This window comes from Pan troglodytes, chromosome X, assembly GCF_028858775.2.
Source record: "Pan troglodytes isolate AG18354 chromosome X, NHGRI_mPanTro3-v2.0_pri, whole genome shotgun sequence".
In the NCBI taxonomy this organism is placed as follows: Eukaryota; Metazoa; Chordata; class Mammalia; order Primates; family Hominidae; genus Pan; species Pan troglodytes.
In genome coordinates this window covers 132,674,844-132,680,467 of record NC_072421.2, presented here as the reverse complement: position 1 = coordinate 132,680,467, position 5,624 = coordinate 132,674,844, and the positions used below count along the sequence as shown (strand labels likewise).

General features: G+C 38.9%; 1 pseudogene; it reads right to left on the bottom strand.

Moving 5' to 3' along the window:
• Nucleotides 1-1,356: 1,356 nt before the first annotated feature.
• LOC112207272 (small nucleolar RNA U3) lies at nucleotides 1,357-1,452 on the bottom strand (annotated as a pseudogene).
• Between the last annotated feature and the right edge of the window lie 4,172 nt (nucleotides 1,453-5,624).

Here is a 5,624-nt window from a genome sequence, read left to right as displayed (position 1 = left end):
TGGCCATGTGCGTTCGAATCTTGACACTGCCACTCACTCAGTTTGCAACCTTAGCCAAGGTGCTTAACTTCTCTGTGCCTCGTTTTCTTCATCTATAAAATGAGAAGCACGATAAGTCGCCTTCATGATACACAGCTACTGTGAGAATTAGTTGATATGTGCGATACGCACAGAATCATCGCTGGCGCATAGCAACCACAAAATATCTGTTGATTGGTAGTAGTGGTAGCAGTACCACTAGGAAATGTTGTTACTTTCAGAATGAATCAATTTCCCCTGGTGTTGTGTTCCGCTGATGAACTCTTAAGTATGTGCCTTACAGGTTACAGTTAAGACCACTGAGTTTCAAACAGAAGTTTACAGTAAGTTAAAAGTGAGTCACAGGATAACAAAGGTACATGAAAGAATGTGGAGCAAATGGAAATCCCAACTGCAACTGAGACACTAAGTTGCCACAATGACTCCAGAAAACTAGCAATATCAACAATGTGAAACATTTATTCACCTTAGGACCCAGCATTGTAGAATGATACAAGACACAGGGTTAGAACTCTTCTCTCTTTCTCTCTCTGTCTCTGTCTCTGTCTCTGTTAATTTACATACATTTCTTTTGTGTGGGTTTACTGTATATCTATGGGCCAATAACTCCAAAATGTATATGCCTCCAGCTCTAACCAACCTCAGGGTCAATTATCCATATGCTTACACCAATCTAACGTGTGTAAAGCTGAGTTGTTGGTATTCCCCGTATTCACCAACTTTTGTTTGCCTCAGTCGTCTATATCACAACTGGCAACTCCACCCTCACCACTGCTCAAACCAAAAACTTTGGAGGTACCTTGGACTCATCTTTCCTCCACATCAAAGATCTAATCCATTACCTCCTGGGTTCTTCTCTAACTTCAAAATATATCCAGAGTCAACTCAATCCTCAGGTTCTCCACTTCTCCATTTTCATTCACATCTCCATCATCTCTCACCAGGAATATTACAACGTTTTCCTGACTCCACCCTTCCCCTCATAGTCCCTTCTCGACAAAGCAGAGTCAACATCTTTAAACAAAATTCAGGTCAGAGTCCTGCTTTTGCACCCAAGAAAACAAACTAGTAAGCTGCCTGGGGAAGCGGAGCTAATCTCCCCTTTTTTACCCAAGCTATATGGCAGCTGCAATAGACAAAAATAACACAAAAAAGTGTATCTTTGGGTATAAGCTAAATATTAGATCACATCTGCTGATTACAAAGAGAATTCAACAACACACACACACACACACACACACACACACAGAGCCAAAAGGCGCTATCTCCAATCTCACATGTGAAGCATTTGAAGTGTATTTTAAAATTAGGTACAGATCTTTTAAAATTAGGTACAGATCTCTAATAACCAACTATAGACAAGAAACTTCTCTAGTAACCAACTACAGAAATGATCCCTGCAAGTATAGTCTTTGAAGGGTATTAAAAATAGTGTCTCTATGTACTTGTAGGATTGTTTGCTTGATTAGAAATTAATTTCTTATGTGAATGAAAAATATATCCAGGCATTACTGAGGGCATTGAACAAATGAACACACAATAGACGACAGCAGACATTTTATAATACTGCCTATTTGCCCCTATATTGTACATATTTTCAACTGGAAAGGTCTACCTCTAACATTGAAGAGCCATTGACTGAAGCCAAGTACACTGTAAGAGTTGTTCTAGGATTAAAATCCTCTCAAAAAATTAAGAATTACATCATATATCTCAAAATGTAAATCGTACCTTCAGAAACAATGTCTATGAAGAAATAAATGCAGTTACTAATATAAATAATGTCTTCACATATAGAAGTAACACATCCAATTAAAACTCTGGTTCCTGAGTCTGCGGGTCCAGCACCATAAAGATGGCGAGGCACAACATCCACCTGTAAGACTTAGGAAAGAGTTACTTCAAAAACAATACAAATTTAAACACGAGAACTTACATGATTAAAACACTTGTATTTGAAAATATTTTCAACAGCCATCCTAAACACTGGAGAATGTAGTTCACTTGATAAATGGACCATTGACTTGAGATGACAGTAAAAGTCATGTGCGTGCTTCAAGAATTGTGAAATGTATCCCAAAACATTAATTGCATGCCCAAGTTTAATGTCCTTGTACCATTAGATTCCAAGATTTAAAAAAACCTTCCTTCGCCTGCAGAAATTCACAGTGAAATGATAGTAAAGTGGAAAGATATGTAGTCATAAGCAGATTGTGATGAAAGATAAAAAACTAGTTCAAAGATGGTTTCTGTGAATCATCTAGATGGAGAACATTTCAGACACGGAGAAAATAGGAGCATTGCTTGGGGGAAGTCAGACTAGTGCTGGGTTGTGAAAGAAGATAGAGGTGTAACATTGTAAACAGGGGTAGAGGAGCAGGGAGGCAGAGAGAAAAAACAACAGAAGTTAGGAGCCTAGGGAGCAAAACCCTAACATCCGAGATCCAGGCCTAGGAGAGAGAAGCACGAGATAAAGTTGGAACAATAACCTCAACTGGGGGAGTTTCAATAACCAAGTCAAATTAGGGCTTTACTTTATCTACAATAGAGAGGCATACAAACCTTTTTCCTTATTGGAAGTGTAATAGTCCTTCTTTTATAATCCTTAAAACTTACAAAAATAATGCAAGTTCATTGTACTAAAAGTAAGGAAAAAAACAGATAAGCAGACAGCAAAAGGCGGTTACCCCATAATCCATATTCCATTACTAAGAGATCACCAGGGACTACATTTTGGCAGTAATGCTGATTCTTATGTTTTTGTCTGTGCCATATATGTATGCCTGTTCTAAGAGTAAATTAGCATTGTATTTAGTATTAAAATATCACGTTAAATGAGCACAAAAGTTTTTAAATAACAAGAGAGGACGGAAAGAGTCATAGGGAATCCCAATTAATGGATGTGCCGTAATTTACTAACCCAATTTCACATAATTGGACATTTCACTTGTGTCATAGCATTTGGACTACTTGCCTGACTTAACTATAGGATAAACTCCTAGGGTTGGAATTTGCTGATCAGAGACTTCTAATGGAAACTTGAGCCACTGAGTTATAAAGCATTTTTCATGGTTTTAAAAATAGCCTACTTTGCTGCTATTCCCATTTCTCAACTGGTGTCTTTCCAACTGTCAATACCAATCTGATGTTTATTTTCCCCTCACTTACTGTCATGAAGGAATGAAGCATTAGCCTCCCATCCACATATCTATCACCACTTCCGTCAGTATCCCAGTGGATGATCCACAGCACCCTCAGACCTCTCTGTTCCTTGACTCCACGCCAACTCAGACATATGCAGACTAAAGCTTTGCCCATGTTTCATGGCTCCCAACTCTGTTTCTTATGCCTTGCAAATACCACCAACACAATAGCAGGTACAGACATATTCAAATGTTTGCAATAATGTGTTGTACGACAGAAGTGGCATTTCAACAAAATGGGGGCAAAGTGGATTATCCAATTAATGTTCAGGGCAACTAAATAGCCAGTAGTGAAACAAGACACCCATCCTTCTCTCAGTCCTACACACGGAAAGCAAACCCAGGCTGACTGTATCTTTAGATGTAAATAAATGAATGACTTTCAGAAGAAAAGCTAAGTGAATACTAGTGTAAATTGTGTGTTAGAATTAGCCTAAGGAAACTTCCTGAGCCCAGAAGTCACATGGACAAGATGGACATATTTATAGTATGTAAAAATTAAACAGATGGAGGAGGAGGGGAGCAAGATGGAGAAATGGGACTCTCCAGTGATTGTCCTCCTGTAGAAACATCAATGTGAAAAACTATCCTTGTATGAAAATACCATCACTTGAGAGAAGGAAACAAGGTGAGAGACCACGGTACCCAGTTATAGCATGAAAATAAGAAAAGATGCATTGAAGAGGGTAGTAAAGACAGTTTTACATTACCCATACCACCCCTTCCCCAACCTTCAACAGCACAGCATGGAGAGAGATACCATCCACCCGGAGGAGAGAGAGAGTAGCAAGCATAGGACATTGCCTGGGAACCTAATATCAGGCCTGTCACACATATACGCCATCACTTGACAGACGCCCATGGCCCCTGACTCCAAAATGGTACTTGTGGACAGAGTCTCTAGACTCATCCTGGCACCCGACAGGAAGCCGCAGCCATAGCAAAACAAACCCAATATCTGGCCCAAATCTCTGCTGAGTTATTCCAGTGGACTTATGCTCAGAATAATCTACAGCAACAGTGAGTCCTCAGTGAATGAGTGGAGCCTTGGATTCCAGTCTCGCAAGGCACCAGCCTCAATAGCTAAGGGATTGCATGCCATTGCAGCATCTGTTGCTGTGTCCCTGTGATTAGGAAGCTCCCTAGTGCTTCAATAGCTGTAGCGTTCACAAGCATAAGGACTAAAAGAGACCTATATAGAGTTTCTGGACAGGCTTAGTGCCAAAGGATGTCCCCCAAAAGCTAGACTGTAAAGACTAAAATGAACACCTACTTCATCAATACCCAGATATAAACACATGATCACAAAGATGAAGAACAATAAGGAAAACATGACATCACCAAACTGACAAAACAAGGTGCCAGTAATTGACCCTAGAGAGATAGGAATGTATGAGTTGTTTAATAAATAATTCAAAATATCTATTTTCAGCATGCTCTGTGAACCTTGAAAACAATTACAGAGAAATGATTCAGAATTTAACAGAGGAATTTGAGAGAAAGATTGAAGGAATTTAAAAATCCAAACAAATCCTGAAATCAAAAAACACAATGAAGGAAATACACAATAGAGAACATTCAGAGGACAATTGATCGAGCAAAAGAAAGAATCTGTAAACTTGGAGACAGCTTCATTGAAAATATACAGTCAGAGGAGACAAAAGAAAAAGGAAGGACACGAAATGAAAATAAAAACTTACTGAATTTCTGGGACAATTATCAGCAGAGCAATAGTGTGAATCTCTCACATTCAAGAGGGAGGAGGAGAGATTGAAAAAGTGGTAGAAAGATTATTTAAAAAATAATAATGGAGAGCCAACTAAACCCACAGAAAGTTACAAACATCTGGGTACTGGACGACCAAAGTTCTGCATTCAGATGCAATCCAAATAAGATTACCCCATGACATATTAACATCAAACTGTCAAAGTTGAAAGAGAATGAGAGGATCCTGAAAGCAGCAAGAGGAAAGAAGCGAATCGTATACAAGGCACTTCTAATATGCCTACCAGAAGACTTCTCAGCAGAAGCGGAATAGGCCAGGAGAGAGTAGTATAGTATATGTAAGGAACTCAAGGAAAAAAAATCTCTAACCAAGAATAATGTACCCAGAAGTGAAGGGGAGATAAAGACTTTTACAGAGAAATCACAGCTGAGAAACTTCCTCACCACCACAACTGTCTTACAAGAAATGCTAGGGAGAGTTCTTCCAACTGACATAAGGGACGCTAATGAGTAACGCAAAAACATCTGAAGGTATAAAACTCACCAGTAAACGTAACTACACAAATTCAGAATACTCTAATAAGGTAATGGTGGTTTCCAGATCACTTATATCTTTCATGTAACAGATAGAGAACTGAACTAGTAAAAATAAAATAA